Source organism: Electrophorus electricus, chromosome 2, assembly GCF_013358815.1.
Source record: "Electrophorus electricus isolate fEleEle1 chromosome 2, fEleEle1.pri, whole genome shotgun sequence".
Classification (NCBI taxonomy): Eukaryota; Metazoa; Chordata; class Actinopteri; order Gymnotiformes; family Gymnotidae; genus Electrophorus; species Electrophorus electricus.
In genome coordinates, this window is record NC_049536.1 from 3883991 (window position 1) to 3896320 (window position 12330).

The 12330-nt window shown below is 34.5% G+C and overlaps 1 protein-coding gene across 1 annotated transcript in view; it reads left to right on the forward strand.

Moving 5' to 3' along the window:
- Nucleotides 1-9806, forward strand: part of iftap (intraflagellar transport associated protein) — a 112843-nt gene extending 103037 nt beyond the window's left edge. The window contains exon 9 of the mRNA XM_035523750.1: nucleotides 9790-9806. The gene's annotated coding sequence lies outside the window, so the exon portion shown is untranslated. The remainder of the gene's footprint in view (nucleotides 1-9789) is intronic.
- The last annotated feature ends 2524 nt before the right edge of the window (nucleotides 9807-12330 follow it).

Genomic DNA, 12330 nt, shown 5'->3' on the forward strand with positions numbered 1-12330 from the left:
ATCAGTGAGCACCTCCATCTAGCAGAGGTAGAATTGTGCGCTGTATATCGGGGAGAGGCCAGATGGGAAATCTTTATACACAACTTTGGAGATCTGGAATCCGGAATGATTTTACAGGTAATAATGGATGAAAACATGATGGAAGGAATTCTTGGAAAGCTAGCCTTTATCGAGCAACATAAAGCAGCCCCAAAATACAATTTCTATCTAATAATGTTTAATAATAATAAAAAATAAATAATTCACTATATGGACAAATTACTGTGCAAAAAAATATGCGCAAAAATAAAATGCCCACTGTGCAATCATCATGTGAAAAAAAAAGAATTGCTCCACTGATGACAAACTTTATATTGCAGGCTTTAAAAATCATTGAGGGGGCTGATGGATAAAAGATGCATAACAATTAGCTGTTAAAATGTGTTTGAGCAAATAAAAGGTGAGTTCTCTGGAACTTAAAAAATGGTTGGAAATCAATCAAAAGAGCATATTACAAAGATATTTTCAGAATGAGAAACGTCACTGGCAGGGGGAGAGGGTGCATACAATTAATTTGTCAAAATAGATTGCTGTTGCATTACAGTCGTTCTTGTTTTTTTATTTAATAACTGCTTTATGACTTAGTTTTGTTTAAACTGATATATTTAAAAAATATATTAAACACAAATGAAATCAAATGAAGACTCTAAAAACATGCGGAACCAGATGACAGGACTTGCAATCTTCTTGTTGTTATGGTAACAGCTGACACTAAATGCTGTTCTTTGCATGCATGCATATTTTGCTTAGGCTGGTTTTAGCACACATAGATGGATATTTTTATCAGATCGCTAAATTTATGTAGATATACATGGTGTATCTAAATCTGTAATGTCTTAATTTGGATTGCCAAACAGTCTTTGACATAATCGCAATCTGTGACATAACCTCAAGATATTTGCCTTTTATCTGTCATGATATATACTTTGTTTCTCAATTACATGAAAGCTATGAGGAACACATAAGTTCATCCAAAATGAATTGTTCGACATCACAAAGAAAGGGCACAGTCCTAAACCTAAACCTGTAAAAACACTCTTAAGATGTAGTCGCAGTAGTTATTGGCTCTTATTAGCAAGGCCAGTACTACGTATCATTATGTGAAAATAACTTTGTTTATGAAGAAGCTGCCCACTAAAATAGGACCATACCATTCAGTCTCAGACTACACACAAAAATTAAAGAATAAAAGATTCTGACAATATTACCAGCAAATTACCAATAAAAACCATAAACTCTCATAATAGAAATTAAAATGATAACATATAATTACAAAAAGATGGGGATAAAAATATAGAAGCCTACAATGTTCATATAATCTGACATTGTTCTCTGAAATCCAAGTTAGTATGACATTGCCATTGTAGACTGATCATTTGAATTTGATTTTAATCCACATACTTTCATAGGTTAATAGTGCTTTACATAATACATAGTTCCGACTACCACTATAAGTGAAATTGAAGCTGACATGCGAAAATATTGCTAGAGATACTGGGTTACAAAAGCCAAGAAGCAAGACAGGAAATCAACACAGGAAGACAACACAGAAAGAAATCTGCAAAATGTCTATAGAACTCAAACGCTAGTTCTATAGAACTATAGAACACTAGGATGATCTATTTTTGAACCGCTAGTTTTTTTTTTAGCACCTTTTCAGACAGAACCACCAAACTTTCTATAAACTCCCATCCTATATCCATATAGTGTGCTTGTGGTTTTTGAGAGACACACCATCTGCATCCGCTTTTTTCCATGCCTCCATGCATCCATCCAAGCACCATATTTGCTGTGGATTATCCAAGGATTGATAGAAATTACTCCCACTTTTCACACCTCTATCACTCTTTTATCCCTTCTTTTTTATCCCTTGCTTTTTATCCTATTGACTCATTTTTCACTTCCTTCTAATTTCAATGCCTTATATGTAACCACCAAAATTAGTATACTCTAAGACTGCTCTAATATTACTACACATCCATTTATTTTCCTCCACTCATTCTTTTTATAACTAAGCTTAATTTTCAAACTAGGGCCATCAAACCTGGTAAAGAGATTCAATAGCTGGCCATCACCAAACTGCATTTCATACTGACTGCACTCATCAGTTAGGATGTTGTGTTAGGTTATACCTAATATTTGGTGCTACTAGAATGAAAAATGTAGCCTGTGTCTTGTGAAAACAGATGTAGCTTTTATCTAATTGAATCATTAAAAGCTAATATATATATATATATATATATATATATATATATATATATATATATATATATATATATATATATATATATATATATATATATATATATATATGTATGTGTGTGTGTGTGTGGGTGTGTGTGGGTGTGTGTGTGTGTGTGTGTAAGAGAGAGAGAGTGTGTCAGAACATTCCATTTTTTTTGGTCCTTATACAGTGGTGATGCATATATGCAGGCATTTAGATTTATTTTACAATAATGGTGAAATGATGAAGTCTGTGTGTGACTCGACTTTGCTTGCTAATTAGCAATCATGTTATAACAACCAGCTTGTATCATCTGTTCTCAATTACTGATAAAGTATTGATAAAGCACATTGGAGATGCTTATTTGGAGACCTAACTACTTTGACCTTGATAGCCAACAGATGCTACAGTCCAATCACATCTCTATGACGTCTGATACCTTTTATTTATCCTTTTGGTTGTATGTACAATTTCTAAGATGTAATTCTTAACTGTTGTTTTCAATATAGTAAGACTACAGTTGATGTTCAATTGGCTAGTTACCATAAGCATATTAGCATAGCGATTAGTATCTAACTGCTTGCATTAGCATTAGCCTTGTTAGTTTGTGATTATGGAAGTATAATAACGAAGAGTGTTGCTCATTGGTATTTAACTGTTCAGCTCATAGTTTATGTGCTAAGATATGTAAAACTGTGTATTTCTTTGCTTTCTCCAACACACTGCTCAGTCTGCTGACATTACAGTCCACCTAATGTGAATGTGTAACTGTACTCTAGCTTGGTTTAGAAGCATAATCAATCAATACAAGAAGACACTGTGGCTGTATTCAAAACAGCCTCCTACGTACTACTCGCATACTGATTGGGCCCCCAAAACAGTATAGCATATGCAGTTTATGATATAAAGGACCTCTATATGCCTTTATTGGTGCATCATCATTGCTTAAGCATAAAAGTAGAATCCTTTGATACACATACATTCAATTTCTTATTAATCATCAATTCATTATTTAATTAATGTTTCTGTTTTCTGTAATCCAGAAATCTTGGATTACAGTCAAGTCAGAGAGGTATTTAGACCAAATCCAAGTCTCCTGGTTCATAATTGCAATAGATAGCTACTGCGTAATTGCCATCATAATTGCCATAAATAATGTTTAATATTAATGAGTGCTAGAAATTGTTTAGAAGCCTGAACAATATCTATGAGTTATCCAACAGCAACTCCACTTTCTTACATTTACAGCATTTAGCTGACACTTATCCAAAACAACCAAATTATGACTGAGCACAACTTCAGCAACTGAGGATTATGGGCCTTGCTCAGGGGCCCAACAGTGGCAACTTGGCATTGGTGGGGCTTGACCTCGCAGACTTCTGATTGCTAGTCAAGTAACTTAACCACTACCAAATTATTACCACAGGCTGCTTCTTTTTTTGTTGTTTGTTTGTTTATTTAGAACTAATTCAGAGACTACTCAGAAAAACAAACAAACAAACAAAAACCAAAATGCAGATGTTTTATCCATTTTAAAACATATAATCTTTCTGCATTTCAGTATTTCTTGCAGTCCACTTAATTTAAAGGTGCTATTGATTACCTAGGAGCATTTCATTATTGTTGGAGAGAAAAAACACATACCAGGTGAATACTGACATTGTCATTTATTTACTGAACCAAGGACTCCATCCTTATTTCAAAAACATAGAACTAAGCATGCTTGAGTGCAGCCTGTATTGATTACAAGAAAGCATGATGCAGTACCTCAACAAATGTAGAAATCAGCACTAGGATCCAACTTAAAGACAATCGCCATTAAGTGTGGTAGACACCCAGGAGTCACACTATCCCCACAGGCTGGCATTTATTAGTGGGTGTGGGTGCTAGCTCAAGAGTGGGGTTACAGTTTACTACTTTATGCACAGTAATGTTTGCTAAGACTTAAAGAAACTTTGACTCCCCCGATCCACCTGAGCAGTGTCTATAAAAAAAGACATCTGAATATTGTTCTGGAGAAGTTTCATAGTGGTAGAATGATGAAAAGTAAGTCCAGAAGAGTTTAACATAAGTATAACAAACATATATCCTAATATAAATAAACACATAAACTGTAATAGATATTAGGCTATGTTAGGCAGTATTGTTATATAATACCCTCAATATTATATATTATGTTGTCAGAATAATGCAAAAAATACACAGCAATATAAATGTATTGTTAGATCCATAAATAGCATTGCATTGCATGTTTTAGCTAAAAATATATATCATGTTTATTTTTTATAATTTTATTACTTGTTTACCTGCTTGTCAGTTATTTTTGAATTAGTAAATTAAAACAGTTAAATTTGGTTGACAAAAAATAAACAATTAGACTATTCAAAATAATTAGGGTATTATTGTTTTTATTATTTAGATTTTGAAGGATCAGAACCATAAGCATCAATAAATTATGGACCTGCTTGTTCCTAATAGTTAAATTAATTCCAGTAGGCCTCTAGAGTAATCAGTTTTCTTTTCAGTCTTCTGTACCGTTTCATCTGCTGCGCGAGGTTGCAGTAGCTTGAGCAACTTCCTTAAACCTAAACCTTTTCTTCCTATGTTTCTTTTTTAAATTTTTGCTTGAGAAAACATACACACCTACACAAATAATGAGACACAATGGGGAGCAGCATTAAGAAAGTGAAGAGTGATAACTCAATTGCCTGCATATCCTTTTCCACTTAAACGATGGAAAATTAGAAACCAGTGAATAAAAGCTTCTAATGTTATTTATAATTCCCTGAGCTTGGTCTGTTCTTCTAGCCTTTTCTTCCTCTCACTCCTATACTGCTGACTGCAAAGGAACTTGCAGGAGTGTATAGTGTGCTTTTCTCCCACTAAGCTCCAACTATGCGATTTGGCAGAATATAAAGCATCTCTTTTATTTCCTGTGTGGCTTTTTCTTCAGTGAGATTTTGGGAAGGTGACTTTTATCCCTAGGGGAAGGGAGGAACTCACCTATAGCGCAGTGTTCGGTAAGCTGGAGAAAAGAGGGGGAAACATTAAAGCCCGTGCATTTGCTTTGTAACTGCTATCTTGGCTTGCTAACTGAGATAAAAGTCAGTTCTTGATATAATGCAAGCGTGTATGTGCTACCTTAAGTAATTGAACCATGTGCTCAGATATTAAGACTTTCACTTCAATGTTTAATTTTCTTCTTCGAGGAGCTGATTCAACTGGTTAAGGTAAGCAGACACAGTCAACAGTACCACATTTTGAAATTTCAGCTGATGAAGAAGACTTTGTAGGGGAGGGAATAGAGATTTTTGCAGAATAAATTTTACCTAATAAATTGCCTACATTTTTACAATGTTAATGTCTAGCACCTTGAACCTTTCTTAATAACAATGTTGATTATTAACAATGTTGAGTTATTATGACTTAGACATTTATTTACTCTGGTAGTGATACTTTATATTTCATTCATATGTTATTTTACTCATATATGACACTTTATTTGTCATATATAATCATATATGTATATGTGTATATAATCATAATATACATATATTGTACATACATTGTTAATATATTTTGTACATACATAGAATATATATATTTCTCTTTGCATATATATATTTCACATATATAGAATATCTATATTTCTCTATGCACCAGACAGAGCACTCTCCACCATTTCACTGCGAGTTATACTGTGTATGACTATGTATGTGATGAATAAACCAAACTTGAAACTTGAAACTTGAAACTTATTTGTGTTCATAATTAATCTCTGTTATGTATTATGAAAAGTTCATACTTTGGCTGTAAGTGTATGAGGGCCTTTGTTCCAGCCTTTGTAAGGGAGTACACCTGTTATGATAGCCCTGACCTTCACCACACTGGACCAAAGATAAGGCAAGAACCCACCTGTTTGTAACTGGGCAGAAATGTAACTGGAATATCTTGTTTCTTTTTGTGGCCAATTGGTTATGTCTTCATAGTCTCTGGTGACCAATGAAGTGTGACCACACCCATGTTAGGACCTTTAATGTTTATGTCTGATGTACCATCTTTGGAGATGGTTTATGTTGAAGAAATGCGAGACTTTGTGTCTTTCTTGATCATGGCTAATACTAATATCCACCACATTGCTCTCATACAAACTACTGCCAATAAAGATTGTTAGTGTCACACCAGCCAGACCCAACCCATCAATCACAGCTCCCTTTCATTTCCCTGCTCACAATCACCCATAAAATTCACCTTCTCAAAATCTCACTGAAGTAAAAGGCACAAAGGAAATAAAAGAGATGTTTTATTGATCCTCTCCTTCTCCTTCAGCTATTTAATCCCTACAGGTGCCCCAGTCCAGAACTTCACATTGCTGGTCCATGACACCACTTGCATGTGAGACTTGCAAGCCCTTAGAGCCAATCTGTTGCTTTTAAGCATGTTTGTTCGTTTTTTTGATCCAATCACGACTCATGCTTGAACATGTCAGTTAGGTCTTTTTAACATAAAGTGCCTACAGTTTCATACTATTATAAATGGCCCATTGGCCTATTATGATGACTGACATGAGTCAATTATGATTCAAATTAAAAATATACATAGCTATTTACATGTAGTAGGACAAATGACAACATTCCATTAGATAACTGTTAAAAGTCATTTTCACCTGATGAGTGGGATAAACGGTGCACATCTAAAAAGACACATAAAGAGGACATTGCACAACTATTGCTACAGAACCTTGTTTTTATTATTCTCTAGTGATTCAGTTTACTTCTTTTTTTAAATAATTTTTCTTGACACTATGAAAAGTTTACGTACCAAAAGAAAACAAAATATCAGAGGAAGCATTGTGCATCATAAATGACATTTCAATTACATTCTGTTTCTTTCCACCATCAACCCTCAAACATTAAACTCTAGGTTTCCAGTCAGATGGACTACAGTACATGGAGGCTGAATCAAGAAATGTTTTTTGATCAGCTGAAATGCATCAGTTCTGGTGTTTCTAACATGTACAAACTAACCATTCTGTTTAGGTCTATAGAAGCTTTATTCTTTTGAAAAATAGAGTCTAGGTCTGAATAATTTTCAATTTATGTTGCAATGCATATGGCAAACATTGAATATCAAATATCAAGAGTTTAAGAATGAAATTAATGACTTTCCCAAAATTCACTATATTTCTCAAAATAGAACCTTGACAGACCTGACAAATATTTGTTGCCAAAGTTACCTAACCATTTTAATGAGTTAGATACAAACCTTTGTTGCCCTTTTGTTGGGGATGGGGTCAAACCATACACTGTGGAGTCAAGCAGTGGGTTTATATTCTGAAAATTGTAATTAGCAAGAAGGTCAGAGGTGATTTTATTTATTTATTTTTTTGCTGATGTTGCTAACACCTTAACACAAAGCAATACTCTCTGTCAGTTGTGTATTTAAACTCACAAACTCTTCATCCTTTCAGCAACTCAACCTTGTGGACTGTGGGAAGGAGAATGACGTGCGTAGAGCCATGCACTGAATACATGACACATTTCTGGGAGGAAATAGCTGAGAAAATTTCTTCTAGAGGACATCCCATCTGCGTTCTACTATCTGTATAAACACTCAGAAACCTGTGTTGTGACAGAGCATTTAGCAATGATTGATGTTTTTGAGGACACGTTTTTCAGTACTACTCACTAAACCTTGGAGTGCAAAGCCCACTGGTACTGATCAACACCACATCTACTATTGAAAATAATATTTTTTATGCTGGTTCTTCTCTGTTTTGCTCAACTCAGGGATGGTGTAATACAGAACATGCTGATGAAAGTAGCTTTGGTTGCTTTGATAAGTGGGTCCTGCAGGATTTTTTTATCTAGGGGGTGTATCTCTGCACTTTTGTTGGCCATATTTCAAGTTAAATGCATACATAGGACAAGTCAAAGTTGGCTGGCTAGTTACAAAGTGACACATCATCATATACATTATCCACCCAATTTATTTAAAAAACCTACCATACATTTACACTCACTGTAGATTTTTAGGTATATTTAGGGGAATTTCAAAGGTTTGCAGTTACAGAATTTGGACTATATGTTGCTATGTAGAGTTTGTCATGCAGCCATACCTTGTTCATCACTGGTTTCTGTCCACATAGACATTGTTGATTGTGCCTATGTGTGTGTGTGTTCAGAAATATTATAATAATACAACATATACAGTCTTAGTTTTATCATCTGACTATTGCCCTATTGAGAAAATTGTGCTGGAAAAGATCAAATCAAAGTCTAGAAACATTGTTTTCAGGAGACACACTGTATACTACACTTCCAATGTGGACACTTCTCAAAATATGAATTGAAGTTGGGTTGGAGTTTTCAGAAATTGCACAATCTATATGTATATATATATACACACACACACACACATATATATATATATATATATATACACACACACACACACACACACACACATATATATATATATATATATATATATATATATATATACACACACACACACACACACACACACATATATATATATATATATATATATATATATATATATATATATATATATATATATATATATACACACACACACACACCATGTGTACTGATGTGCAAAGTTAGTAATAGTATCACTCTTGACTGGATGGCCATCTGCTCTGGCTGCAACATCTGTTTGTGGGACTACTGATCTCCTAACACAAGATTAAACTTTACAAACAAGAGCTACCATGGAATTTTGCAAAAGACTGATGGTAGATATATACAATTATTTACATTTGTATACTTTTAATGTATATATATCCTGCCTCTGTAATTGGCCTGATTTCTGTTTGACTCCTCTTAGACATCCACCTTACGCTGTCTCTCTCCAGCACTGAAGAATATTATTGACCTTTCGATTGTGTTTTCCTAAGCCTAGCTGCTTGTGAACACGGAATTACGGATTAAATAGGGAACATGGACACAAACATTCACCCCCTGTGCAGGTCCCCCTTGCAGTGTAAAAAATCAATCTCTCTCCAAATGTCATCCATTAATGTTTCAGAATACAGGTGGGAGGATGTTGGCATCTAAATAACTGGTGGCAGTAAGAAAAAAAAAACACTTTGAAAATGTTGGATTGTTTTACTAACTTTTGTGTTATGTTTTTTGTGTAAGAACTGAATTTCAGTGAAACAAACTGGCAACCAATTACCATTGAGTATTTGAAGCTGTTCATGCTACTATGATTCATTGTTCCATACAAATGAAAATATTAGTACTTATACCCACTTTCTAACATAGACTGATAACAAGAGATATAATCAACTCTCCATCAGAGAAGAAAACGTTGCTCTGGAGCAGTGTCTGCTAAATGCTCTAAATGTAAAAAAAAAAAAGAAAAAAAAAAAAGATAAGCTGAGTTTTTTGAAGCGCATCATTTTGTTATTTACTGGAAGAAGCCATTTAAAAACATATAAGCCTAACCATGTCACTGATGGAAATTACCTCTAATTTGTTTTCTTTTATTTGTTATAGACTATTGTTGTAAGAAGACTACTAAGTGGAGGGGAGAGACCAGTGCATTCATCTTCAAAAGGTTCTTATAAAACTGAAACAGTCACATACACTGGTAGCCAGCCCAACAGCAAGAAGAAGGGAGCACAGCAGTGGAGATGCCCTCAAAAGAATACAATAAAATAAAGTGGGGCAAAGAAAAATCAGAAGAGGTCCTCTTAGTATCTGCAGTCTCTCCTTGACAGCAAAGAGATGAAAAAGCAAAATGAGACTTTTGATGAAGTCTCCTCCCTCTTCGTTTTCTCTTGAGCTAAAAGAGTGCTGTTATCTTGCATGTCCTCTGCCGAGTTTCAAAAGAGATCTAAATAAAGATGCCAAAATAATGATTCCCAGGTTTGTTTACAACTGATCAAAAGAGAGAGCTCTCAATATGAGCTCAAATATTTCTCAGCCAAGACAAATCACTATTATAATTATAGTCTGGCCATGCTATCCATGCTTATTTTTATACAATTCAGCATCAGCAGCATGTCTTTTTGCCATAGCGGGTTTGTTGATCATTTCACAATTAATTTAAATGTACAAAATTATACACATTCATTATTTGTTCATATTTTTATTATATTTTATATTTTGTATCCTCAAGTATATTTGTACACTGTGTGTACAGTTATTAGGCAGGAGAGTATTTTGACCTTATCATCAAGTTTATACATATTTTCCAACTGCAAACTTGAATACTTATTAGATTTAAGTATTTCCAGTGATGTGTATTTGTGTAATGAGGGAGGGTGTGACCTAAGCAGATCAACACCCTAAATCAAGGTGTGCATAATTATTATGTAGTTTCTTTTCCTCAGGCAAAATGGGTAAAAAAAGAGATTTAACTGACTCTGAAAAGTCAAAAGTTGTAAAAAGTATTTCAGAGGGATGCAGCACTCTTAAAATTGCTAAGATATTGGGTTGTGATCAAAGAACCATCAAGTGTTTTGTTGTAAATAGTCAACAGGGTCACAAGAAATATGTTGAGAAAAAAAAAAAGATGCTAAAAAATCAAATGTGAAGTGACCAGGAGCCCATTATCCTCCTTTGATGTCATAGTCCAAAACTTCAACCTACCTGGAGTGCCCAGAAGTACAAGGTGTTCAGTACTCAGGGACATGACCAATGTAAGGAAGGCTGAAACTCGACCACCACTGAACAAGATGCATAAGGTGAAAGGTCAAGACTGGGCCAAAAATTATCTCAAAATTGTCTCAAAATTGACTCCCAAACCTACTGCCAGTTTTTCGAAGACACTTCAAGCAGTGGTACAGGAAAAAATCTGCATCTTTCGAGAAGACCATGATTTTTATCCATTCTTTGCATCAAAGTACTCCACTGCATAGCTAACCAATAAAGGCCTTAAAAATGATAGAATAATGACATGGTCCCCTTCTTCACCTGACCTAAACCCTATTGAGAACTTGTGCGCCCTTATTAAAGGGGAAATTTACAATAAAGGAAAACAGTTCAGCTCTGTAAACAATGTCGGGGAGGCTATGGTTGCTGCTGCACAAAAAGTTGATAGTCAGCAGAGGAAACTGACATACTACATGAATGGAATGCAAATGACTGTTATTGAAAAGACGGGTGGCTATATTTGTCAATATTTTTTTTTCTAATGTCAGAAATGTTTATTTGTAAATTGGGCATATCCCTTTTATCAATCTAGATGTGCTTGATGTACATTTATTAAACACAGCCACTAAAATAACTGGCATAACCTCATGCATTATTGTTTCATATCAAAATGTTCATACCAATCTCAAATCTTTACTCAAGTGAACCCTACTGTTTTGTTGCTTGAAATAAGATCGGCAAACTTGTAACTGTCACGGTTTTACTAATGGACAGTCAATTCAAACAAAAGTCATAACTAATGTATTAGATATCAATTTTACAAATTTTGCACAGAAGCTAGCTACTAGCTAGCTAGTAGCAGACATTGCGCCTAAATGTGACCATAGCTAAGTCCACTATTATAGCAATATTGTAAAATAAAATTCATTTTGCCATCGATCACTTTTATTTTTGTATTCTTATTCATCAAAGGAATCAAACCCCTCAAGCTCTAAAGCTCTGTTATGTGGTTAACTGTTATGTGATTAACTTTCCAGAATTGCTGCAAATTCATCAGCTGAAAACCTTTTGCAAATTTCAGCTAGCTAGCTAGATGTCAACTGAACGAGGAAGGAAATGATTCAGATGTGAAGGGTAAAACCTTGGTGATCTCACGATTGTTTATTGGTTAGTTTCACACAGAATGAGACACAAATTTATCAATCATACACGGCAATTAAATGGAAAAGACCTGAGTGACACATGAACACATGAATCGCACAGTGAGAGGCAGATGACGTATATTTTAACCTATAAGCTAACCTCTATATGTAACATCTCATAGGCTCTTTATTCTTACTATCAACAAAACTGAAAGGGCAGATTCCACAGATATTCCAAATATCTGCATTGCATTTCCAGTTGTTGCAATGGCAGCAATGAAATTAGGAAACTCAAAGA